This window comes from Lonchura striata, chromosome 4 (assembly GCF_050655825.1).
Source record: "Lonchura striata isolate lonStrDom1 chromosome 4, ASM5065582v1, whole genome shotgun sequence".
Classification (NCBI taxonomy): Eukaryota; Metazoa; Chordata; class Aves; order Passeriformes; family Estrildidae; genus Lonchura; species Lonchura striata.
The window spans coordinates 75,704,338-75,731,421 of record NC_140706.1 but is presented as its reverse complement, the minus strand read 5'-3'; the positions used below and the strand labels follow the sequence as shown (position 1 = coordinate 75,731,421).

The 27,084-nt window shown below is 45.8% G+C and overlaps 1 long non-coding RNA gene and 1 pseudogene across 3 annotated transcripts; one reads left to right on the top strand and one right to left on the bottom strand.

Annotated features, from left to right (window-relative positions):
- The first annotated feature begins 1,515 nt into the window (after positions 1–1,515).
- On the top strand, positions 1,516–16,472 carry LOC146767741 (uncharacterized). Of its 2 annotated transcripts, XR_014955049.1 has the most exons (9): positions 1,742–1,880; positions 1,964–2,036; positions 2,114–4,335; positions 5,627–5,690; positions 5,769–6,443; positions 7,741–7,841; positions 14,972–15,035; positions 15,288–15,365; positions 15,854–16,472. It is a non-coding gene; the product is annotated as an uncharacterized LOC146767741 (long non-coding RNA). The 2 variants fall into 2 exon arrangements; XR_014955048.1 differs by adding an exon at positions 1,516–1,626 and having other exon boundaries at positions 1,714–4,335.
- Positions 5,404–24,790, bottom strand: LOC146767740 (uncharacterized; annotated as a pseudogene). Its single transcript, XR_014955047.1, has 3 exons — positions 23,456–24,790; positions 23,242–23,361; positions 5,404–21,687 (listed from the first exon to the last, which is right to left on the bottom strand). The product of XR_014955047.1 is annotated as an uncharacterized LOC146767740 (transcript).
- Positions 24,791–27,084: the final 2,294 nt, after the last annotated feature.

Below are 27,084 nucleotides of genomic sequence, written 5' to 3'. Positions count from 1 at the left end.
GTGTCACGGGTGTCTGCACATATTTTTCCCACAGCTGCTCTGCCCTGCTGCACAGCCTGTAATAGCACAAGTCCTGGGGACTTGGAATTTGTAATTTGCAGGGTGTAGTTGGGCTCTAGATTGTATGAGGAGATTGACATAACATGTTTGGTGCTGTTAAGTTGTCCTGCAGCCATTTGACACTAGTCCTAACTTCCTTTCAGGTGCTGACAACTCCAATCAGTGGCAGAGAGCCCCAGTCCTGGGTGAGGGTGTTGCCATGATCAGGTCAGTCATTGTTTGCACTTGCAGGAGCAGCCTAAATGGTGACCGTGTTACAGCAGTGTTCTTTGCCTTTATTTTTAGAAGGTCCAGGCAGATAGCAGCAGTCAAGGCCCATTGTGCTAGGTGAGCAGTGGACCAAAGCAGTTGTTTTTGCTCAGCTTTTAGTTTTTGGTGGAACTATAAGCATCCACTGTTGTTTGTGTGCTTTAGGGAATCCACTCAGAGTACTCATACCTCTGTCTCCACCTGGCTGATGGACCGGGTTTCATGCACGTGTGGTCTTGCCAGAAGCATTACAGGACCCTGTGACAGAGCCTTCCAATTTTGCATTTCAAGGTCCCCTCCTGGTAACCCACAGGAATGGGCAAGGAGTTGTGGTGAGGCAGGGAAGAGGAGCGAGGGTACACTTAAGTTGCAGCAGTGCCATGTCACCTTGTCTGCCCTTAACCTAGGTGTGCCTTGAGATGACGGTGTCAGAATCCAAGCACGCCTGAGGTGTGTGGCCCGATACTTCTCGGGAGACGGTGAGTAGCAGAATTGTCAGGTTCTGCCCCATGTGCTGTTAAGGTAGTGCACTGACATTTGGTTTTCTTTCTCTTGGCAGAGCAAGAGATAACAGCCTGGTGACAACTGGAACTTCCCAGACAGGCAGGAGGCCTCGTTCTGCACCTGATGGGGATTTGCATCCCCAGATATGTGCAAGATAAGTGGAGGGCTACCACCCACAGAGGGGATGGAAGAGAGGTGCCGGGTTGGGACTCCCCAGGAGGGGTTTTTGAGTCAGTTTTGGAGATGGGGATGTCCAAGAAGTGTCTCCTAAGGCCACCTAAAGGGAAAGTGTCTGTTTTGATCAAAGTGCTGAGGTGTGCAGGGCAGAGAAGTTCTGGTGTGTGTCCTGTCACTTGTCTCTGGTGCACTCTGTGTTCTTTGGGTCTCTCGGTCCTTTCTTCTCCTCAAAAGCTCTCTCTCCCTGTCCTGTGTCACGGGTGTCTGCACGTATTTGTCCCACAACTGCTCTGCCCTGCTGCATAGCCTGTAATAGCACAAGTCCTGGGGACTTGAAATTTGTTATGCAGGGTGTAGTTGGGCTCTGGATTATATGGGGAGATTGACATAATATGTTTGGTGCTGTTAAGTTGTCCTGCAGCCTTTTGACACTAGTCCTAACTTCCTTTCAGGTGCTGACAACTCCAATCAGTGGCAGAGAGCCCCAGTCCTGGGTGAGGGTTTTCCCATGATCAGGTCAGTCATTGTTTGCATTTGCAGGGGCAGCTTAAAGGGTGACCGTGTTACAGCTGTGTTCTTTGCCTTTATTTTTAGGAGCTCCAGGCAGTTAGCAGCAGTCAAGGCCAAGTGTGCCAGGTGAGCAGTGGACAAAAGCAGTTGTTCTTGCTCAGGTTTCAGGTTTTGGTGCAATTGTAAGCATCCATTGTTGTTTGTGTGCTTTAGGGAATCCACTCAGCGTATGCCAAGCCCTTGTCACCAACAGCTGATGGCCTGGATTTTCTGTGCTTGTGAGCTCTTGGGAAGTATTGCAGGACTCTGTGATGAAGCCTTGAAATTTTGTATTTCAAGATTGCATCAGGGTTGCCTTTGGCAATGGCTGAGAAGTTGCGGTGAGTCGCCGAGGTAGGGAGGGGGAGCCAAGGTCCACTCGTGTTTCAGCAATGCCGAGTCACTTTGTCTCTTCTTAACCCAGGCAGACCCTGCGATGACGGTGGCAGCCTCCGAGCCTGGCCAAAGTGTGTGACCCGAGCATTCTCTGGAGAATGGTGAGTAGCAGGATTGCTGGGTTTTGTCCATTGTGCAGCTAAGATCATGCAGTGATGTTTGGTGTTCTCGATTGTAGCTGAGCACGGGACCACAGCCCGGTGACCATAGGACATTCCCCGCAGGCGAGGCAGCCTCCATTGGCACGCGACATGGATTCTCATCCCCAGATGCCAGAGAGATAAGTGGAGGGCTAAGGCCCACAGAGGGGGTGAAAGCGGGGTGCTGGGAGGGCCTTTAGGATCAGCTTTGGGGGTGGGGATGTGCAAGAAGTGTCCCCTTAGGCCAGCTAAAGGGAAAGTGTCTGTTTTGATCACAGTGCTGAGGTGCTCAGGGCAGAGCAGTTGTGGTGTGTGTCCTGTCACTTGTCTCTGGTGCACTCTGTGTTCTTTGGGTCTCTCGGTCCTTTCTTCTCCTCAAAAGCTCTCTCTCCCTGTCCTGTGTCACGGGTGTCTGCACGTATTTGTTCCACAACTGCTCTGCCCTGCTGCATAGCCTGTAATAGCACAAGTCCTGGGGACTTGAAATTTGTAATGCAGGGTGTAGTTGGGCTCTAGATTGTATCAGGAGATTGACGTAACATGTTTGGTGATGCTTAGTTGTCCTCCTTCTGCCAGGCCCTGAAGGACTCCCCCTTCCCCCCCAGATCTTCATTGGGAAATCCCCCTGACCCCTGCGACCCCCCAAAACGATCCCCCAGGGATCCACCTTGAACTCTCTGGGACCCCCTGAATAGTCCCCAGGGATCCCTGAGAATCCCCAGTGGCCCCCAGGACACCCTGGGCCGCCTCCCCAGACCCGCTGGGGCCCCTCCCGGTGTGACAATTGAGAGACCCCCTCAAGCACTCCATGCCCCCCTTCCGGAATCCATCTGGGACCTCCAACCCCCAGAGTGGCACCCCTGGGACCCCCACATCCCTTCCCGCCCTCCCCGAGAACCCTCAGAGCCTTCCCATAGTGGCAATAAAGGCTCAAAGCAGTTACAGAACCACTTCTACTGTGTCCAGTACCTGCACTGGGAACACTGGGAGGGACACTGGGAAAATCAGGAGGGAAGCGGGAACATTGGGTAGCACACTGGGAGGGAACTGGGGCAGCTGGGAGGACTCGGGGACTCCTGGAAGCGATCTGCCATGGAAAAGGAGACAAAGGGAGCTGATGTCATCCCAGAGCCACAGGATATTCCATACTGAGACCCCGGGGCCACCCAGGACCACGGCAAGGGCAGCCAGGCCAAGAGCCAGGGGCAGCTTTGGTGTGGGAGGCATCTGGCATCCCATTCGGAATTTCAGGAGGCCCAGTGGTGGGCACAGGGCCATGAGCACAAACACCTGGGAAAGAAAACTCGCCAGTCCAGGTTCCTGATGTCAGTTTGTAGGGCTCCCTTGGGACTCTCAGGGCAGCACAAGTTTGAGGCGGGGACAGCTTTGGTCTGGGATACGTTCTTTGATATTTGGATTTTGTGAAGTCAGGGGCCAGCTGAGGGCCAGGGGCACCTGGGCACATACTCTGGCCCTTTTCCATGGGAAAGAAAACTCACCAGTCCTGGTTCCTGATGTCAATTTGCAAGTTGTACTTGGGATCTTCAAGGCAACTCCTCATCGACATGAGGGCAGCTTGGGTCCACAACACCTCCTTCTTCATTCAGATTTTCAGGGGGTGGCCCTTCTTTCGGGGCCCCTGGCTCTTGGACTCTGTTGCTGGCCCTATTCTCTGTGAAACACCGCTCACCCTCTACACTTCCTGATGTTGGTTTCGAGGAGGTGCTTGTCTCTTCCAGGGCAGGCAGAACTCTTGCTGGCAGCAGTTTTGCTCCAGGATTAATCCTGTGCCATTCAGAACGAAAAGATGTTGAAAGTCACTTGGGGCCACAGACCTCGTGACCTGACCTCTGCCCTTTTTCCCTGTAAAACCAACCTCACCCTCCCTGTGTGTTGATGTCTGTTCACTCAAGGCGTGCTGCTCTCCAAGGGCTGCGGGAGTTTCTGGTGTCGGCAGGTGTGGTCTGTGAGAAATCATTCGCTGTTTGCAATTTTGGAAGCGCAATTCCTGTTTGGCCAGGGGAAAGACTGTTAATTATCTTTGAAATGAAAATCTGGCACCCCATTGTTTAAGGGTCTGGCAAGGGGCTGTGTAGGGGAGGGAACACCCCACAGGACCTTTCTTCACCTCATCCCTCACTCCTAGGTGTAGCAGCTCCCTGCGTGAGCAGCTGCTTTCAGTGCAGCTACCTGGGCACACCTGCCAGGAGCTATGGTCGGAACATCCAGCAGGGACCAGGGAGCAGCCGGACCCACCCAGGCACGGAGCATCCCTTGGAGAAAATGCCAAGGGAAGAGCCCTCTTGCCAAGGGGCAGCACCTGAGCAGGCCGGGCAGCATGTGGGGTTCCACAGGAGAGCTTTCAACTTTCCCCTTTTATTATGTCAGTCCTCCCCTAGAACCCCCAGACCTTCCACAGCACTCCCAGAAAAAAGAGGGGTTATGGAGAGAAAAGGGGTTTCAAGTATGGGAAAAAGCTTCCTTTTCCGTCATTTCTTGCGTTCAAATAATGAGGAAACGCACTTCCCCTGCAATTTTAATGGTCTCATTTGAAAGAGTCCCTGCCTTTTCTATGCTGTTAGGGGTGCTAATTGACAGGGAATCCCCATATTCCATTTTTTTCCAGTTTAAATAGAGGGGGAAAACCTTGACAGTGTCGTTTATGGGTTTGAATTAAGAGTAACCATTTTTGTTGTCCTAAGGCTTAAATTGAGGGGGAAGCCCAGCTATCTCTCTTTCTTAAGGGTTTGGATTGAGGGGAAAATCCCTCTGTCTTCATCACTGGAGAGATTTAAAGTGAGGAAAGCCTCTCTTTTCCCAGTATTCAAGGGATTAAATGAAAGGGCAGAAGCCATTTATTTGCCACGGTATCCATTTCAGTGGAGGTAAATTCCCCATTTCCTCATTTTAAGGGATTCACTTGAAGGAGGCTCTTTTAAAATGATTTTTCAGCATTTAAAACTACCTTTCAGGGCACTTCTTTCTGTGCCCTAGGACTAAGTACCTCAGAGAAAGGCAAGCCTAGCACATACTTAACCTTTATGCTGCCCAGGAGCCTATTATTTTTCTTATTTATAATGTAGTTAGTCCTAATTAGTAACCCCAAGAAGAAGACTTAGACTGTTCATATAATTAGTATTTTTCTCCACCCTTAGTCTCATGTTGAGCACTACTTAGTAGTCACTGAGGAATAATTATGTAAGTTAACAGCAAATTACCCAACTTATCTAGATATGCTGCCTAAAAACAAAGTTTTATTTCTTACCAGTTTTTTTGCCCTTTCGCTCCAAGTAGTTGTAGAAAAAAGAGCTGTCATTTCCCTGAAGAGTTTCCTTCTATATCCAGCCCTTTATTCCCCTTGAATTCAAGCCAGAGGAGCCGAACAGCTGCAGCTGCTCTGAGGGCTTTTCTACTCGGTGGGGTTTGCCCCTTCCCTTTTCCTGGGTGCCCCGGGAATGAGCGGCGGGCCCAATCAGGGTATATTAACCCCAGCCTTTGCTAAGGGGCTTCATTCCCTCAGCCATTTCACACTAGTCCTAACTTCCTTTCAGATGCAGACAGTTCAAATCTGTGGCAGAGAGCCCCAGTCCTGGGTGAGGGTGCTGCCATGATCAGGTCAGTCATTGTTTGCATTTGCAGGGGAAGCCTAAAGGGTGACCGTGTTAGAGCAGTGTTCTTTGCCTTTATTTTTAGGAGGTCCAGGCAGATAGCAGCAGTCAAGGCCCTGTGTGCCAGGTGAGCAGTGGACAGAAGGAGTTGTTCTTGCTCAGGTTTCAGGTTTTGGTGCAATTGTAAGCATCCACTCTTGGTTACTTTGTTTTATTTTAGGCAGTCATCTTGCAAGATGTCTCTGGTCCGGATGTCTGGATGTCCAAGGCCAGGTGGGTGCAAGCGTAAGGTCTGGGTGGGTGTGCTTTTCAGGGCAGGGGGATGTTGTTTTCACAGTATCTCAGTGTGGGTTGTTTTGCTTTGTTTTTTTGCAGGTGCTGTCGCTGCCCTAGCTGTGTGAAGGAACAGAGGCGAGCGGGTGAGTTGGCATTTTGGCACAGTGACTCACAGGTGACCCTTATGCAGCAGCATGCTAAGTGTGTACCTTTTTGTTTTTCAGGTATCCTCCAGGCAGCTTGTGGAGTCAAATTAAGACTTCAGGTGAGCCGGGGCAGCGGTGTGTCGGAGTTTCGGGGATTCCTCTTTTCGTGGGCACTAGTTGCATTTTCTGTTTTGTCTTAGGTACCCTGAGGAGGAGCGTAGCTGAAGTTTGGAAACGGCAGCACCGAAGCTGATGCAGAGAACGTCTCGCCGTCCACATCCAACTGACATTGGATTCCATCCGGTTGTCTTGCAAAAGCCAAGTGCTGGGGCCAGTAGGTGGGAGATGGGGGGAAAACCTTTACTATCACAGGAGGCTATTTGATGTTAGCTTGGAGAATAGGCCCATAGTGGGACGGGCCCCTCGGGAGCAAAGGGAGAGGGTTTCTCCTCAGCCCCCCCAGAGTCTTCGCTGGGCAGGGCAGTTCCGATCCCTCTCTGGTTCTCGTGACGTTCGCATCGGCGGCCTTCTTTGACTCTTGACGTTGTCGTGGATCTTTTCACCATAGGAGCCCGCCTTCATGTCTGGAGCTATAGCTACAGTCACCCTGTAGTCATTTCTTCCTTCTCTAGGCCTACTGAGCTTCTTAGGCTTCCTCTTAAGTGCTTTGGCACTAACATCTTGAAAGGAGTTGCATGTCATCATCAAGTGCTACTGCCCTAGGGCTTTCTTTTCTTTGGCATCATCAGCCCATGGCTCATCTTGGGCTAGGAATCTTGGGTCCATAAGGTGAAATTGCCAGGCAGTTTCCACTTGTGTCCGTGTCACGTTGTCTGTGTCCGTGTCACGTTGTCTGTGTCATAGGCCTTTGTTACATCTCCATGCTTTAGCAACATCATTTTGTGCCGTATTGGCCATATTTTGCTCACGTACCTTCCCGGATATCAATTATTCTGGCATTTTTACATATTCACTTTTTGGGTCCGGACGATGTACACGAGATGTTCTCATCCATCTTCATTCTCAGTTTTGGTAGCCCTTCTCATGGACTTCCGTACGGAGCTTATTAGCCCCTCATCACCTGACCACAGTAGTTCCGTAGCATCTGCCTTCTCAAAGGATATAGGGCTCAAAAATTAGTCTTCTGGAGAATTATATCAAGTCCCCACTTATCTTGTATCTCTGTCAGCTTACGTTGTATGCACTTATGATGCACCTACCTGTGTCGGCTTCTATTGTATGTGCGTATGTTGCGCCTACCTATGTTAGCTTATGTTGTTTGTGCTTACACTGTATGTACCTACGTTGGCTTATGTTGTTTGTGCTTATACTGTACGTACCTACGTTGGCTTATGTTGTTTGCGCTTATACTGTACGTACCTACGTTGGCTTATGTTGTTTGTGCTTATACTGTATGTACCTACGTTGGCTTATGTTGTATGCACCTCTGTTGTGGCAATTATGATCGGAGCTGCCTTGCCCGGGCAAGTAGTCACGCTCAGGTAGAGCAGTTATAAAGCTTTGCCGTTCATCTGTTCTCTACGGGGTTTGGGGTACAACACTGATGGGCCCAGAGTTGGTATAGCTCCTAGCTCTCAGATAGTCAGTCACTGACCGCCTCCCCTTGTCTCGTAGGTCCCCGGGTCCCTACAGAATTTCCTGGAATCTACCATTTGACATGGAGGTCCTGCGGTCAGAAGAAGCGTTTAAGCATATTCTTCAGTGCAGCGTTTCACGTAAGGGTGGCAGCCAGCGTGTCAGCAGAAGAATGTGTGAGAGTGTGACTGTCTGTGTCTGTCTGTGAGAGTTTGTGTGTGCTTGTGTCTGCAGCTGTGTGTGTGTGTGGAGCAGATACAACCTTGTGTGTATGGCCTTTGCCTTTCAGGGGGGGTTTTCATCAGGCAGGAGGATTTTTTGGGAGTCTCCGGAGCGAGTTGCCGTGAATGTGAGTTTGTGCGTAACGCGAAGGGGGCGTGCACGTCGGCGGAGCGTTTTGCGCCGTTTTTGTTCCGGGTGCGTCATAACAATAAAAGCGTTGTGGACTTTTCTGAAATGGAGACACGGTTATATTGTGTCAATATGTATTTGGCTTGTAGTACATTATATTGTTCTGTCTTTGCAGTTGTTCCTATCTTTTGATGTATTTTGCTGTATGTAAATTGGACTTGTACTTTTGTGCCTAGGTATGATGTATTCTTTGTTGTATTTGTCTCTGTACTTGCATTTGTATGCATTGTTTCCCTGTGTATTGCTGAAGTTTAAGGGAATAAAGATTAATCAGCCCTAATAATGATGCCTCTTACCCTCTGCCCTGCCCACCATTCATCTCCTGTCTTTCTTTGGTGTGGTTGAGTCCTATCATTTTCACCCTTTTTCTCCTTTTGCCTCTTACTTTCCTCTTTAGTCTATTCCTCACTTTATCCTTCCATGTGTAACTCTTTGTCTCTGGCTGTGTTTTCCTTTGTTTCCATTTCTAACACATCTCTATGTTTCTCTAACCCTATTTCCTTCTCACCCTATTTTCTTCCATTCCTCTACATGTATTTCCCCATGTCTCTTTGTCTGTCTCTTTCAATCTAGGTTTCACTATGTTTTCTTCTTTTTTTTTTCTTTGTCAGCCTTTGTCTTTCTAACACTTGCTATCATTGTCTTTGTCTCTGACCCTTTTTCCTTTTCTGTCCAACTTTAACTTTTTTGTCTAACTCTCTATTTCTTTCTCTCTTGAACCCTACCTTGTGTTCAGTCTCTCCATTTGTTTTCCTGTAGGTTTTCAGCTCTATTTCTTCTTTTTCTTGTCTCTCTATTTGCTTTTCTCTTTCATTTCAAGTGCTTCCTTTTCTGTTTGTCTTTCACTCTTTTTCTCTTTACCCCACCTTTCTTTCCTCTTTCTCTGCCTTTCTCTTTCCAATCTGACTTTTTTGGTTTTTCTTTTTATCTCTGACTCTTATTTTTCTTGCTCTGTTTTCTTCTTACTCTCTCCTCTTCATTTTTTTTTTCTCACTCTCTCCTCTTTCTTCTCACTCTCTCCTCTTTCTTCTCACTCTCTCCTCTTTCTTCTCACTCTCTCCTCTTTCTTCTCACTCTCTCCTCTTTCTTCTCCTTCTTCCTCCCTTCTCTTTTTCTTCCTCTTACTCTCTCCTCCTCTCTCCTCTTCTTCTTCCTCTTAGGCTAAATACTTGTATCAGACATTTTAAACAGGTCTTTTATACAGAAGTGAATACATTAAAAGAGAAAGGAAAAGAAAATAACTGGTAATATATTTCAAAAGTCAAACCAGTATTTAATTTCTGCATCAAGTATTGCAATCAAAGACACCTAAAAGTTTCACCTTTCCATAAAATCAAGGTTTTAGTTAGTGAGATGGTGGTTTACTTATTTAGGTGGTTGTTTTTTGTCCTTCCAACAGCTTGTATTTTTAACTGTTCAGTCCATCAGCAGACAGACACCCTGTCCATCTTAACATAGGCTAAGATGGCCATAAAAATAGTGCAGGTGATGACATTGGTTAGCAACCTTTTCTTCTTCATCATCATCATCTCACATTAACAAAGAGAGACGAAAGGCACAAGGAATTCAAATTATTAGCTTTGAGAACTGAAATAAAAATCTTCTTTCCACAATTAGCCTACATATAGTGGCATTAGAAATACCACTTTAAGTTCTGAAAGTACTGGAAGGAATTTATACCCAAAGGATCCTAATTCTTTGGTAAGTCAAAGCTGCCATTTGTACCTGTGAACAGTATCACTTGGAGAAAATGCAACACTTAGGAAGAGTTTTAATTGTTTTTTTCATTACTTGACTCTGTCATTTTTTTCTGAAGTTTTTACAGCTTCTTGCATTCAAATGAAGGAAGATTAAGGCTGGATGGTTAAGGTTGTAATGCAGCATTTCAAAGTAATATTAGTGAAGATGTACTAGAAACTGCATTGCTTAGAAACCTATTATTTCAATAATCCTTTCTCAGAACTTCACAAAGGTCCTTTTATTGTGTCTCTGATAAATAAAATGTGATTTCTATTTAGAAAGAATTAAGGTAGTGAAGACTAACTGGAGAAGAACATGCAACCTTATAGATACTGAGGCAAAAAATAAAGCAAAATGGTTAGTTGCTGGTTCCAACTGGTATTTTTAAGTCTGTACGGCTAAGCATCTCTATCTTATATTTGTGATCTTTCTGCAATTTTGTATTTATGGGGTTTATGCCTGTTCAGAGTAATTAGTGTTGTTTACATTAGAACAAATACTGAAATACAAAAAATGAAAAGGTATTGGCAAATGGGATACAGAGTAGCAAATCTGGAAATTAGACGCTGCTGATATTTATCTGTAATGAAATTTGGCATAGGACCAGCAATAGCCAGAAGTAGGTAGAATATCCTGTGATACAGCATCTGAAATTCATCAAAACCCCCCTCCAAATTACCTTCAGTATTGTAAAAGTTTCCATTCTTTTTATTATTTGTACTTTATTAGAGGCATCTTGTCAGTACTACTTTTTCTTAGCCTTATCCGGAGATGCTTTCTTATGTCTGACTCCTGAAAGCCTCTGTGCAGAACCAGAGTTCTGCAGAGCTTTTTCCCCTGTATTCCTTCCCTTTTCTGTCTTCCCAAAAGCTTTTGGGATTTTGGCTTTTACACCATAATTTACTTAATTGCCTTTTCGTGTCAGATAATTCTTATGCATATAACATCTCATTTTTAACTACCTGCTTGGTATTGCTACAACATCAAAGAATTTATAAAATTATTCTTTGTTCTCTTATTAGATTTTTTGCTTTGTCCTTACAGAATCTTCTCTGATAAATAGAAGTGGTAGTGCTTTTTATTTACCGCCTTAATTTCCTGCAGTAAAAAAACACTCTATGTTCATTAATCATTCAACGACAAAGGATATTCTGTATTGGAGCCAAAATTGTATACATTTCTAAGCAACTACAGCATTTTGCTTTATTTTCTTAAATCTGTTTCAGAGCTTTGATCAAATTGCACTCTCCAATTGTTTTCCAAAGGGTGTAATAAGAGAAAAAAAATAACCATTTTTATAACGAAATTTCAAGCAAATAAAATCCTTAAAGGAAATTTGATTCTGTAAATGAGGACTAGGAAGAGGAAGGTCATAAGAAGTTACATCATCGGAGTTTAACCATCCCCTTAGCACACTGATCTAAAACAGGAAAAGCGTATGAAAAACTGCAGAGGTGTCTTCTGAGAAGGTATATGCACATTTCACATACTTCTTGTTCTGTATCTTTCTTCTAAACAGTGATTAAAGCAGCTCCCAGTACAGATCTGTAACAAATTCATGAGCAAATCTGATAAAACGTGTCTTTGAGTAAACTGTGAACCTAACCTGACAACTAAGATAAATAGTTTGTCAGTTGATCTAACCACACCATTCTTTTCTCCTGTATCTGGTTTCTTTTCTTCAGAATTAACCCAGTACTTTCTCCCCCATCGTGCTTTACAAACAACCTCCCTATCTGCTTTTTGTGCCCTATGAAGCCAAGAGGAGCAGTGATGCACAGGAACACTGAAACTCCAATGTCTGGTCAACTAAATCTGGATGATGCTCTTTAGGAGCAGCAGAATGATTTTTCTAACTGCAGAAACTGTTATAATACCACTTATTTAAACTTGATTTCCTGTTCACTTGTGAATTGATTATTTGACCTTAAATTGTTATGGTTTTTTTGACCATAAAGCCAGTTCTGATTTGCTGAGTTGATGCAGTAGAAAATACTTATATTTACATTGTCCAGCTGTTCGCAGGTAAAGTTGCATGATTCAATAGCCACTGGACATGCTGAGTTCTGACTGGCGTGTTAAAATTTTTCTAATATGTGGGAACTCAAAATGTCTCTCAGACATTTTTAGAGGTTCCAGGCCTTGGTCAGAGGCATTCTAGACCCTGGCAGACAGCTGAAAAACAGCTGTGATTTTGAGTTTGAGCCATGGAATGAATTGCCAACTTTGGAGGTGGAACAAGCAATCACAAAAGGTTAGATAGTATAGTAAAAGTAGTTACAAAGTAGAGGGGAAATTTTTTTAGTATTGTACAGGGGGGTTTTCACTTTGTAGGTGGGGGTCAGAAGTTCTAAGATGGAGGAAAGTGGGCTGATCCTGTTCTTCCTCCTTCTTTTTCCTTACCTCCATGTTCTTGGTGATGTTGGCACTGACAGATCGGTTTAGAGTAGAAAAACACTTGGCAACGTAGGTAGTAGGTATTGGGGAATAATTGTAAACATGTTATACGTAATATATCTTATAAAAGATAGCAGCAGCCCTGGGCGGAGAGGGAGACGAAGAAGACAGCAGATCGAGAGGATGTCAGGGGGTGTGTGTGCCTCTACCCAGGCCGCTGATCAAACAGCCGCAGTCCAAGAACATAATCTGTTAGATAACTAGCGATAAACTGCCTTGAGACCGAACAGCTAAAGCCTGCGGAGTTTTTCTTTGGAAGCACGGGTTGGAGGAGGAATTTCACCACCACATGAGACCCCAGAGCAAGGCCGGGGTTCTCACAGTAATAAAGATGCACCCTTTGTTTATCCACCTTTGTCATTTATACATCCAGCTGTGAAGCTCTCCAGCTTTGCAGTGCTGTTTACTAGGACAATTGAATACCATAACTTCCCAAATTTTGTGTACGTGACCAATCAATATGCAGATTTTATAGCCATAATTTCACACACAGATAATTTGTTAATCGGGCTGCACGCTAAGCTGAGGAAAGCAACACAGCAAATAGTTTTTGCTTTTTTGATAGTTTCTGCCATGTTGAGCTCCCATTCTGTCCATTGGTAATGATTGTACCTCTCATGGGAGGAAATCTGACGGACAAACATACAAAACAATCCACTATTTGGCATAGAGGGAACTAACAACAATAACAGAAGTTTAATATTTTGCTTTCTTTGTCACCTAAGGGTGTGAAAGGTATTCTAGTTCATTGAGTTTATATTCTGCCGCTGATCTTTAGCTGAGGGACACAAAGATATATGTGTTATGCGTGTTTGCATATTTATGTGTTTATATATGCATGTAGATATAGACATATAAAAACACATAAATACACACAGGTGGGGGTGTATGTATATGTATGTATTTATATATATATATATGCCTGAGGTCATATGTGTGTGGGATTCAGTTTGTGTTCTGTTAAACCCAGCCCTCTGTGTGTGTGTGTTTGCACCTCGTCCACAGGAGCTGGTTACAGTGCTGGCTATTGAACTGTTGTTGTTTTCAAGCTGTAATTTATTTGGTAATGATATACAATGTTTCACAGTGATAAGGAGTCAATAATGAATATGTTATGCTTTAACATCATAAAGACATCCTTAGGAAAAAGTCCCTGTCTTTCTCCAACAGTGATCCATATGGTGTGCTACTAAAAGGAGAAGATCTCTGAGTGAACAAATGTGAAATAATACAGACTTAATCTTTATTGCTCTTTTCCTATCAAGATAGCCTTTGTTGTCTGGCCTATGAAGACACTGCAAGACTACTCACTCATACAGCATTGTTTTATTGTTCACTTTTATTTTCTCTAAAGCAGACCGGGGTTGTTTTTTTCTTTTTCCTTTGCATATGTCTTAAGAAGTTGACCTTTAGCTTTACTAATGCAATTAATAGTTTTTGCTTCCTATCTCCTATAAATGATGTTGGTGAAATAGGTCACCTGATTTCATGTTCTAGTAGGTACAGTCAGAGAAAATTCTGGATATGTAAATTATCATATTTAATTAGCATTATTTCTATCCTCTTTATTACACATTTTGCAATACTATTGATTGTTGGACCTAGAGTATCTTTTGTCCTCAAGCCACACACCTAGAAGTCACCTAAATCTTCATTTTTTCTGAGGATAATTCAGCTTGGAATAATTTTTTTAAATCTAGATTAAGAGTAAATAATTTAAATGGAAGTTTTGACAGGACCACACGTATAAGGTTTTGAAGTATTTCAAGACTACGAAAAATTGCTACCCTGTCATCTGACTTTTTAGTCTTTATCTAAGACATAAACCACATGTTTGTTTGATGTTTGATTTTTTGTCCTAAAAGGAGTAGGTGCTTTATCAATAGACTTTATTTTAATCAATACTGCCTCGATTATTCCCTACATGAATCCAATTTTTATTTCTACTGTCTAGAGTGGGAAAATATGAGAAAGAGTTCCCCACATCAAATCCATCTGCATCATCTCAGAGGCTGCCTTCAGTAGCTTAAACATGACTAAACCCCTCCCACTGTTACACTGGAAAGAGTCTTGATGACTCAAAACTTTAAAAAAACCTTGTCGTTTTCACTCCATTTAAATGTGTCACTTTTAATAGCAAAACAAGTAGAGAAATTCCAATGTGAACTCATTTTAGAGCAATGACCAAGTATTATGAATATTTGACTGTATTTAATCTTTCAGCTCCTTTTCTTATTGCATCCTTAACCCTACTCCTGAAGGGACTTGGATTTAAATACAGTAGAATTTCCAGTGTTGAGCAAATCTCTGGTTTCATACCTGAAGATCTCCTTAGTTCAAAAATCCACTTTGTAATTAATTTTATTTATGCTGTGCAACTCTGCTTTCCCAGATATTAAAAAGCATATTGGCAAAGAATATGACATTATTTCTTGAATAAAATGACAGGAAGTAATGCAGCAAGATTTTCTGCCTTGAGAGTCACCTGACTTCTCCATTCAGTGACTTTATATTCCTATTCAGGGATTATTATACCTAAGAATCCAGAGTATAGCCAAGAGAATAGTAATAGAGAAGTTCTAACTGTAATGCTGATTTTCTACTGTTTGTTACTATTTCCTCACCCATAAAAGGCACTTGTAATTAATTTTCTGTTCCCTAGGACCACCTGTAGAAGTAAACTTCACTATTGGTGATGAGATTTAAACACGAAGAAAAAAAGCTGGGTAAGTATGAAGTTGTTAAACTCGCTGTCACGAGACTGTATTGTTGAAGACTGTTACAGGGATGATGGGAGTCTGGGATAAGTTTAGCTATGAAAACTTAGTTCCATTTCATCAAGGAGGCTTAAAAGAAGACCCAAATTGGGTTGTTTTTTTTTGCTGTTGTTGTTGGGTTTTTTTTGGTTTTTTTTTTTTTTAAACTGAATATTTTTGGAAAAAATATGAAGTAGTTATCTCTGACATTTCTATTGACAGGTGGCCAAGACATGTCTGGGGAATCGTAATGATTCAACATCTCGTTTGGAAGCAGCAGAAACAGAGACAAGCTTTCAGGTATTCTCTTCCAGAGTAATTTTTGGGGTTTTACTAAAAGGTCTCATGAGATTCAGTTACTTAAAGTAGACTTACACATTCTTCACCAAGTTCTGTCTCAAAAGAGAAGACTACTTAATTCAGACTTTGACTGTGTCTGATTGTAATTGATCTGTTCAAAATTATTTCTGGCTGGTAACAATTTGCAAACTATTAAATATTTAGAAAGCTGGTAGTCAAATTACTTAATTTGACAGTGTCATGTGTATAGCCCTGGAAGCAGGAGTAAGGAGAGTTTTCCAAAATAATTAAATATTAAATACCTATGTGGTTGTTTATATATATATATATAATATGCAGTGATATGAAGCTGTATGTAGCATCAGACTTGTATGGTTTTGCACTTAGAGATCAGGACCCTTTTCTAGGGACAATTCCAATTTTAACAGACTTTTTTATTTCTGTTTATGTATATATGTATTCTATACACCATATTTTTACCTTTACAGAAGTTTCGCAGCCCTCCATGGACTAAACCTGAAGATGAAAAATCACCTGAAGAAAAAGAGAAAAAATACAAAGAATCAGTTAGTACACCAGAATAAAAACTCTAAATGCTACTAACCTACATTGAAAAATGCCAATCACTTCCATTTTCATGTTCTGCTAGCACAAAGGCATGAAATGTCCCAGGTTTCTAAAGCATGCATTTTTCACTATTTTATGAATGTCTGTAAATTAGTCTATAACAGACCAGTTAGTACCTTCCAGCAATAATCCAAAATTGATGTTTGAAGAAGTGCTTTGTAATGCAGTCCAGTTTTTGAACTCTTGTTCTACCTTATCAGTAATTGTATACTATAAATTACCCATTTCGTAAACAACAGTCATTCTCAAGTATATTTCTCACTGTTTTATTTCATGTAATTTTGTGGCAGATTAGTTCTAATATTAAGAGGCAGTCAATGTGGAGGGGGGAAGATATCTGTGTAACCATATTTGAAGTACAATCCTTAAGTGCAACTGCAAAAAGACAACTGTGTGTGTGGGGGGTCCATGTATGCTTACCTTTTAGTAATTCCATCTCAAATCTAATTACTTACACAATAAAATATGCTTATTTTCTTCTTTCTTTCCTCAGTGCTATCTTAACTAGTTCATTTTTGAACACTGAAAAGCTGACAGAATTGGATTTTAAGGGATGGAGATGGAGAGAATCATTACTTTAAGGATTCAAGCAAAAAAAATGTGCAGGTGGTACTGAGTTACAGTGTCATAGCTTGGATGGCAGCTGTGGGAAGTCGGTTTCATCCCTTGTGTTTGTGCTGATCTCGACGGGATGGAATACACTTCCAAGAGGAAAGCCCTGTTTGGTCCACTACAGTTGGCCTTTGATCCCTCCATCGGGGAGGACTGATTGGAATCAGCTCTGTCACTCATGGATTCTTTCAGTTTCTCCTTAGTCACACTATGACAAGAAAGCAGAAAAGAAAGGGAGAAGAGAGAATGTTTTTCTTTTTTGGGTGCATGTCATTATTGGTCTAATTTAAGAATTCATATGCCATATCTTTTTGAGATGCACATCTTTCAGGAATGGTTGGAATAGTAAACTGCCTGATGCAATGCTATCTATCCCTAGCAAGAATTGTCTTAAGCATTTGTAACTTGTAAACTTCCACCTTGGTCTTAATGCACACCTCAGCACATTTTCAACTAGATTTGAAGTAGTTATAATAATTTACTTTGTCTTGCTTTGTATCAGTTTAAAAGCAAATAGACAAATCTTTAACTTAGTGATGCTCTGTCTTCAGTTTTAGCATTTAAGACTTTACCTCTCCTTCAACAGTCTCCTTCAATACCTCCTTGTCCTTGCTGGTGTGAAAAATGCATATTTTATGATTGGCTTTTCGCAAAGGCTATAATGAATATTCTATGTGTAATGTTAGAACGTTATGCTGTGTTAATTCACTTAAGTAGTGTGTTAAATACAGTTTTAGGTTCTAACCTAATGTTAAAATAGAGACTATGTATGTGGGGAAGTTTTTTTTTAGGAATGAGATACTTACTTCAAAGAACACCTAAATCTTCCAAAGCAGAGGAATTTATGGCTTTTATCAGAAGAAGTTAATTTCTTCAGGCCTTACTCAGACTCAAAGATGCCAGGGGATTAAAGGAAACAATTAACATACAACAAACAGAGTTTCTTGTTTAAAATAGAATGCATTCGTAACCATAAAAGATATATAAATATGCAACAAGTATATTAGTTTAAGGGTGATTCCTTTATTCACAAGTCATGCTTTTCGTAACTTAATGTCCGAGAACATCCGGACGTCCGTAATTCTTTACTTTTTTTATTGTCTTGTAATTGTCCTAACTCTAAACTTTAGTACTCTAGTGATATTATTATTTTTATAACCATTTTATTATTATTAAACTTTTAAACTTTTAAAAACCAAGTGATTAGCGTTTTTCACACTGGTATGAGTAATCTTTCACCCTGACATTTTGTATGTGCTCCTCTACTCAAAGATAGATAGTTGCAGTTTCTCTGCCTTTTTTAAAACTAAAAAACCTCATGAGCTGACCAAATGATGACAAAGTACAGCTTAAGACTATCCATGTTAAGAGCCAAAAGACACGAAATCGTGGCTATGAAATTAATCAGGTAAGAGATATGTGGCTCTTTGCATTTGATCCTAAATCTTGCTGAAGACAGTCTGCTTTCTTTCAAAATTTTCAGTGGGCAAGACACTTGTGGTTTTGTCATATCTACAGCTGGCATTAATTTCTAGTGATGCTAAAAGCAGCATTTCTTTGCATGTGACAGACCTTAACTGAGAAGGTCACTGGAACTCTGTTTCAGTCACCTGTCAAGAAAGGATCTGCACTGCGCAGTGGTTGAAGCCCTCCAGCAGGACGAAAGCCAACGAGCACAATGCTTCCTGTAGCTTTAGAAAGAAGCCTTTGTCAGCAGGATCCCCTTCATCAGGCAGCCTGGAGTAGATACTATCCACAGGGCTCCTTGGCTGCCTTGGTCACGGGTTCTTGCCTACAGGCTTTGGACTTGCTCGTGGCTGTTCTTCAAACACGGCTCCTCACGTGGAATCCACTTCTTGGTGCAGAGGGCAATCCCTCCATCTCCCCTTCCTCCCCTGTATCTTCTGACCAGGCTGGAGCTCTCAGTAGTGACACTGCAGTCATGGGATTCAGCCCACCACATCCCAGAGATGCAAAAGGCCGTAACTTTCCTGCAGCACAGCGGCTTCCAGCTCCTCCTGTTTCTTGCCCGTGCTGCAGGTGTTGATGGAAGGCGCCTCAGCCTGCCTGTCAGCCGTGTCACCTTCCCAGAGGAACACCCCTTTTCTTCCTTTCTCACAATTTTCTGGTGTTTTCCCGCCAGCTTTTATTCCCTTGGCTTTCCTGACAAAGCCAACCCTAGACTTGCCTTGGCCTCTTACCACTCCCTGGCACTTCACTGCCTTGCATGCCCATCTCCCGCCTTGGATAAATGAGGTTTTTGTTTTAAATTGGTAACTATTTTTATATTAAGAGTTAATAATGTAAGGGCTTTTTAATTATATGGATTATTTGTAATGTTTTTTATTGGTATATTAAGTAAGTAGGTAAAAAATGGATTTTTTTGAGAAGTGCTAGATAAATACAAAGTATTTAAACTTGAAACTTTAGTGAAAGTTACTTAAATGTTTGTTTTAGGTTGGTTAATTGGTAAAGTGATATAATTAAAAGTAAATAAAGTAAATAGAGTAGAAGTATAATATTTGATAGAATTTTATACTTTGAAAGTTATTAAATAAGATTTTTATAATATTGATTTTTATATTTATAAAGAAACCTAAAGTTTATATATTTTGGTGGGTGCAGTACAAGACGTCAGGTGTAAGTTGCAATTCTTGCATAATCTACATTTGTATTTACATAGTGTAATTTATCTGTGTATTTACATTGGTGTTTTGTGGAGTGGTGAGTGTGTTTTTTGTGTGATCTGGTTTTATGTTCCTTATTGAAATTTACTTGGGTTTTTGTACTTGTTGAGATATAAGTAAACTTTATGTTTTGATATAAGAAATAAGTATTGTTAAGTTTTGTTTTATAAAATTGTATAGACTTGCAAGATAATGGTATAAGTTGTTATAATTTTTCAGTTATAAGCATGAAGAAATATAAGAATAAAATAATATATGTAGTAAAGAAGAAATTGATAATAATTAGGAATTACTTAGATAATATCTATAATTAGTAACATAGGTGAAATTATATCATTAGTAAGTATTAAAAGATGGTACATTATTTTAGAGTTTTTAACAATTGATAAATGTTAAATTAGTAGTAAGTTAAATAATTATGTGTGGATAATGATTTTTTAAGTTTAAAATAATAAGTTTATTTGTTATATTGATAAAGTTAAATTGTTAAGTTAAAATTATTTGAATTTTATTTTTGACGTAGAAAATATTTGGGTTTCCTGTTAATTATTTTATTTAGGTAGATATAGGGTTAGGTTATAGTTTAAATTTTAATTGGTGTATGTTACTTAATATATTTTTATATAATGTTTTTAAAAATAGTAGTTAAGAGTAAAAATGTTAGGATTAAAGATGAATCACATTATTTAATAATTGGATTTTTTAGAAGTGTTTTTAGAATATATTTGAATATAGTAAACTTTTTTTTAAAGATTTGAAAGTGGTTATGGACAGGATTGTGAGTTTGGATTTGGATATTGAGAGTGTGAAGGTGGAGGAAATGTATGAGAGAGCGATTACTTAGTGTGAAACTTAGAAAAAGAAATTAATGTTGTAGTTGAGTTTTATATTGAAGTGATTTTGTAATAATAACTGAGGAAAGTGATCAGATTAACAGTTTGGAGGAGGTTTTTAATGAAATATATTTTTTTTAGTCTTGAAAAATATTTAAAACTATGAGATAAATTTAGGTTAAATTATAGAGTTAGTGTAGAGATTAGTTAGAGAGTTAACTTGTTTTAAGAGCTGTAAAAGTAGAGAAAAAAAAAGTAGGAATTAGAAATTTTATGTAAGAGTAGAGATTGTAATGAAGAACAGAATTTTTGATGAAATTGATGATACAATACACTGTATTTTTTTTACTTCTGAATAGGCGTTTGGTAGTGTTTTCTTTTAGTTGTTTTAATTTGAGTTGTTTTATTTTTTTTAAGAATATTAACCATATACTGTATAGTTTAGAGAAGTGATTTTTAATAAAACTTAGGATAGGTTATATTAAATAACATTTAAATTTAGATTGAATGAATTTTGATAGTAAGGAATAATAAACTTAATTTTAATAGATAAAAAGAAACTTAATGTATTTATTTAAATGTATTGACATTTAATTTTGTTTGATTTTATTAACACTTAACATATTGAATGTTGTTATTTATAAATATTGAAGGTATTTTAAGTCTTTTGGTTTTGGAGACATTTTAGCTTGTTGAGTTAAGATTATTACTTATATCTTTACAGGGTGGTTTTATTTATTGGGAAATATGTTTCTCAGTAATAGATTTTTATTTATGTTACATTTTAAATGGTACTAATTTGTGTAGTGGGTTTTGTTAAATGTAGGATATTGATTAGATTGTTTTATATTTTTTGTGGGCTTGGACAAATATTTATCTATACAGTTAGGCTTTTCTATATTTGAAGTAAGTTTTGATGGGGTTTTTTTTTAAGAGTTATTGATTTAGAATTTTAAGAATATTTGGTGTTTGGAATAAATAAAATCGGGGGTTTTTTGGATACGGTCGAGCTGTATTTTTAGTGTTAGCAAGGACTAGTTTTGGTACGTTATTTTGATTTTTTTTGTTTGCTTACGGGGAGGGTCTCCTGTTAGATGTGGAAGCCTGAGACTGGCACAAGGACTTTTTATCTAATGCTTGATGAGTCTGTTTTATGGGGAGGAGGTGTTATTTTAAGTTTTATAAAATACACTGAGAATTAGTTAAAATCATGGAAGAAACATTATGGTAATTAAAGGGTGCTACGTTTGAAGAGCTATAAATCTTTTTAAATACCTGCTTGATGTAAGGTGAGCTTAATCTCCTTTTTCTGCCCCAGAAAGCATCGGGCACATCCACATCGATGGCACCACCTCTGCCTACTGCTCCTGCTCCACCTGACCAAAAGCAAGAGCAAAAGTTGGTTGGGCTTTAAGAACTTGCAATAACTTTGAAGCAAAATAAATCCCATTTTCCCCTGTGTTTTTTCCTTTCAGGTGCTGCACTCACCTCTGCAGACACGCACCGAGCTCTCGCTGCAGGAACCCGTCAGGCCTCGGTGGCTGTGAGTTCATGTTCTTCTCCCTGGGGAAGAGGAGAAGAATGTGATTAAATAAGTAAATAAATAAATAAATAAATAAATAATTGCTGAGGAATTGCAGAAATGTTTTCTGGAGCCTTTCCCCTTCGGTGCCCCTGTGCTGTGTGGGACACGGGCAGAGGAGCCTCGGGCTGGAAAGGGGCAGGAGAAAGGCAAAGGGACCCCCCGGTGTCCCCAGGGCACCGTGGGGACAGAACGGACACTGCGCGGGCACGGGGAGGCGAGGAGTGACAGTCTGGGCCAAAATCCCAGCTCACCCCAGGGAAATTAGTGAGGGACATTTTGGAGGGGAAAGCTGAGGTCACGAGTTCACCCAGCCCGGCCACGTTGTGTTTGCACAAAGAGGCACCAGAGGTGAAGGTCAATCCTGAGCCAACCCTGCTCAACCTCTAAGTCCCAGAATAAATCCTACAAGCTGCCCACTGAGGGACTAAAAATACATAAAAGAGAACCAAGAGCATTCCGAGAGCAAACCAGAAGGTTCCTGGGAATCCCGTTGCAGTGATGTCACAGCCTTTTTGACAGAGCTGTAAGATTTTTATTTCAATGCTGCGTTTCTCTCCTGGGATCATTCACTCCGTGGGCTGTGGGGATTTTTTGGGTTTGAACTCCCTCACAGTGGCCCTGACACTGCTCAGAAGCTGGAGGAAGAGCAGAGCCAGTGCTCCTGGCAGGGGCAGGGAGTTTTCCCCCAGAGCAGATCCAGCAGCTGCCCTCCAGCCCGGCCAGGAGGGATCTGCTTTGGCTCCTGCAGGGACAGAACGTGTTCAGGTGCTCCAGGTGACATTCCAGCAGCCTCATCTCCCATCCCTGTTCCTGCCCCTCCTGCTCTCAGCTCCTGCCCCACCAGCTGTGCCAAGGGAATTTGTCCCACCAGCAGCAGGGGAAGGACAAGAGCTCCCACCCTGGCACTTGGATTGTCCCGCTGGGGGATGCTGCCTGCTGGGATTTAGATCATTCCATACATTTGGCTGCTGAAATTTCCCAGCCCAGGGGCTTTAGCACAAAGATTGTTCTTTGTATGGTGCCTGGATTTGGGGTTCAGTATCAGCTTTGCTAGTTCAGATGAATTATACCCACAGCCCCAGGTTCCCTGCTGAATTCCTGCTGGAATAACCTGACAGTGCCTCGTGGAGATTGGAAACTCCCATGCAGAGCTGCCACTTTAGCACCAGCTGTGTCAGGAACCAGCAGAGGTTCCAGGGAAGCTCAGTGGGATCAGGACAAGGACAGGTCTCTATTCCACAGAACTTGCTATTTAAAACCCTCATCCCCCAGCCCCAGGGATGTGTCTGGGGTCACTTGACAGAGTTCCCTGGAATTCAACTGATTTCACTCCCCGGAGCTCAGGCTCCAGTTGATGTTTTAAAGCAGGACAAGGCAGTGGCTGGATGAGCTCCCGGCCTGTGCTGAGGCAGAACATCTCTCCTGCAGAAGCTCAGCTCCTTTCAGAGCCTCGGCAGTGGCCTCTGCATGTCCTTTCCCCTCAGGAAAGGGATGCACATCCCTGCCTGCAGCACATCTCCAGTGGGACCCACCTGTGAGAGTTTTCCATCCCTTCTGCACCTCCAGCTGGCTCCCTGGAAATCTCCAAACGTAATTGCACTCCAACCTCTGATTTCAAGGCATCTCCAAGGCTCTTGCTTGGCATTTAGTACCTGTGAAGGAAGATTGCCTTGGCTCAAATGCTGCTGGTGAATGATAGCCTCCGGCTGGAAAAGAGGGAGGAGATTTGGGGTGGCTGGAACATACCTGGCAGCTGTGTGGGAGGTCAGAAACAGGGATTGCTGTCAGAGCCCCTCTGCAAACGGCCGTGCCTCCATTCCCAGGTAATGCCAGCCGTTCCCTGGGGTCCCTGTGGGCTGTCGGTGGCGTCTGTCCGGGCTGAAGCATCCCTGCGTGCCTGTGGGGAGCAGCCCCTGGCCGAGGAGCCGCGGGCAGCCCTTCAGCCGTGTCCGTGCCAGCGCTGTCCCGTGCGCCGGTGCCCGTGCCGGGACGTGCGCTCGGCACGCTGCGAGCCACGGGCAGGGCACGGCAGCTCCCGCCCCGCAGAGCCAAGGACAGGAGGTGCTCTCTGCCCTTCGGAGCTCCGGCTCCTCCAGCCCCGCACCGGGCACAGCCGGAGCGGGAGCAGCGGCCCCGGCGGAGCGGCCGCTCCCGGCCGCGGCGCCGCAGCCCCGCTCGTCCGGCGGGGCTCCCCCGGGGATGCGGACACGGGGCGGGGGAGGCGGGCGCTGCTGCTCGCAGGGGAGCGCGGTGGCCACGGGGCTACCGGGGCGGGGGGGCTCGGCATCCCGCGGGGGCTGCGGGGCGGCTCCGTGTCCGCCCGCGGGGCCGGAGGCGGCGCTGCGGGAGCGGCGGTGCCGATGGGGTCCCGGCCCCGACGCAGCCCCGGCTCCCCGCGGCCACAGCGAGAACGGGACCCGAGCCCCGGCGGGACCCGAGCCCCGCGCCGGCCGCAGCTGGAGCGGCGGCGCCCGTCCCGGAGCGGCTCCTCCCGGCCGCGGCGCTGCCGGTCCCGATCCCAGCCCCGATCCCGCCTCGACCCCCCGGCCCCGGCACCCCCTCCCTGCCCGCCGAGGAAGGAGCGGCTCCGCCCGGCTCCCCCAGCAGACACCGGCGGGACCAGAACCCGAATCCCGATCCCGATCTCAGCTGAGCGCCTCGGACGCCGCGCAGGCCGGGAGCTGCCCCGATCCGATCCCCGCACGGAGCTCCGAGCGCCGGTCCCGCCGCAGTCCGTCCGAGCATCCACACAGAACACGGGGCGGGCGCGGAGCCGCCGCCATTTACGGGCGGGGGGCGGGGCCGGGGGCGGGGCCAGCACAGGTGCGCGCACAGGTGCGCGGGGCCCCAGCGCGCCTGCGCGGGGCGGGGCCGCGGGTATTTAAACCGCGGGGCGAGCCCGGCGGAGCCATTTGGTGCTGGGCGCTCGGAGCGGGAGGTTGCGGCCGGTCGGGCTCTATATCTCTTTTTCTTTTGCTTTTGTTGCGCGTTTCTTTTCTTTTGTATTTTTTTTTCTCTATGCCTCTCTTATCGACCCTCCCTTCCTCCCCTCCCCCACCCCCTACACCCTCCCCCCCCCCAAACCCCCCCCCCTCCCTCTCCCCCCTAGCCCTCCCCTCCCTCCCTCCCGGGCGGGCCCCCCTACTCTCCTTTCCTTGTCCTCCCTCTCTATTCCCCTACTCACCCCTACGCTACCCTGTTCCTCCATCCTTTCCCTGTTCCTTCTCTCCCCAGCCGGGCTCCCCCGTGCCCCCTCTCCCTGCTCCCCCCCACGCGCTCCCGGTTCCTCCTGCCGCCTTTCCGTGATACCTTTCCCCCTCCACATATTCCGCCTCCTTCCCCAAAGCTGCCTTCAATCTTTCTCTTCCTTCACCCTGCCTTCCCCCAGCCCCCTGCACACCCCGACCTGCCCCCACCTGCCCCCTGTCCCTGTCACCCTCCCCTTGAGCGCCCCCTCTGCTCCCCTGTTCTCGTTCCCCATTCCCCTTTTCCTTCTTTCCTCGCAGCCGCGGGGCTCGGGGCGCCGCAGAATAAAGCCCAGAGGGCCGGAGCCGGCGCCCCCCGCCCTCGCTGGGGTCCCCACACGGGGCCGGAGCCGCTCTGCGGGTCCCCCCATTGCAGTCTAATACACGGCCCGACACTGCCGGGGTGCGGCTTTCCCGACATCACACTGGGGGTCGGGCTGGGGGTCGGGAGGGGGTCCTGGGGGGAGGAGGGTGGGGGGGTTAGGAAGGGCCCCCTCATTAGGAGGGGGTCCCGGGGGAGGAGGGTGGGGGGGGGGGGGATAGGAAGGGCCCCCTCCGGAGGAGGGGGTCCGGGGGAGGGGGGCGGGGTGGAGGGGGGGGCCTTCCCCCCTCCAGCCCCGGCCCCTCCCCGGGACCCCCTCCTCCGGACCGGGGCCCGGGGGGGTTGGGGGGGGAGGGTGGGGGGGGGGCGGGGGGGTGGGGTGGGGTGGGAGGGGGGGGGTGGGGTGGGAGGGGGGGGCGGGGGGGGGTGGGGTGGGAAGGGGGGAACGGCCGGCCATTTGGTTTTTTTTTTTTTTTTTTAATGTCTGTTCACGGCACAGAGTGACGTGCCCCCCCCTGCTCCCCCCCCCCCACCCCCCCCGCCCCCCCCCCCCCCCCCCCCCCCCCCCGCCCCCTCCCCCCCGCCCCCTCCCCCCCGCCCCCTCCCCCCCCGCCCTCCCCCCCCCCCCCCCAACCCCCCCGGGCCCCGGTCCGGAGGAGGGGGTCCCGGGGAGGGGCCGGGGCTGGAGGGGGGAAGGCCCCCCCCTCCACCCCGCCCCCCTCCCCCGGACCCCCTCCTCCGGAGGGGGCCCACCCTGGCCCCCCTCCCCCGGACCCCCTCCTCCGGAGGGGGCCCTTCCTATCCCCCTCCCCCCACCCTCCTCCCCCGTGACCCCCTCCTAATGAGGGGGCCCTTCCTAACCCCCCCACCCTCCTCCCCCCAGGACCCCCTCCCGACCCCCAGCCCGACCCCCAGTGTGATGTCGGGAAAGCCGCACCCCGGCAGTGTCGGGCCGTGTATTGGACTGCAATGGGGGGACCCGCAGAGCGGCTCCGGCCCCGTGTGGGGACCCCAGCGAGGGCGGGGGGCGCCGGCTCCGGCCCTCTGGGCTTTATTCTGCGGCGCCCCGAGCCCCGCGGCTGCGAGGAAAGAAGGAAAAAGGGACGGGAAGAGAGGAGGCAGAGCGGGGCATGCGGGAAGGTGGGGAGGGAGGTCGGGCTGCGGAGGAAAGCGGGCGGGGAAGCGAAAGGCCGGCAGGGGGAAAGAGGGACGGGACAGAGGAGGGAGAGAGGGGGAATGGAACGGAGCAGCGGGGCAGGGACAGGTGAGGGACGAGTGGGGGGCGTCGCGTTTGGGGGAGGAGGGAGAGTGGGTTTAGGGGATAAAAAACAGAAATATGGAGAAAACGAAGGAAGGGTAGATGGTGGGACGGGAGGCCGAAATGGGACGAGAAGGAAAAGGAGGAAGACAAAGAAGGGGAATAGGAGCAGAAGGAAGGAAGAGTAGAAGGGGGCACAAAAGGGGAGCGAAAGCAGTCGGCTTTGGGGAGGACAGGAAAACGGGGGAAAGGCAGGGAAAGAAGGGGAATGGGAGCAGGAGGAAGGAAGAGTAAAGGGGGAGAAGGAGAGACGGGCGAAGCTGCGGAGCCCGCACAGAAGCCACCACCCTCACCGCGCTCCGAGTGAGCAAATGGCGGCTGCAGCGATTCCCGGCACTTAAATAAGCTCGGCCCCACCCCACGCAGGTGCCCCGCGGTCCCGCGCACCTGAGCCAGCGCCGGCCCCGCCCCTGAGGCTCCGGCCCGCCCGGGATGGAGGCGGGGCCATCGCTCCCGGCCCGCCGGGATGGGCCCGGGGCTGCCGCTTCGG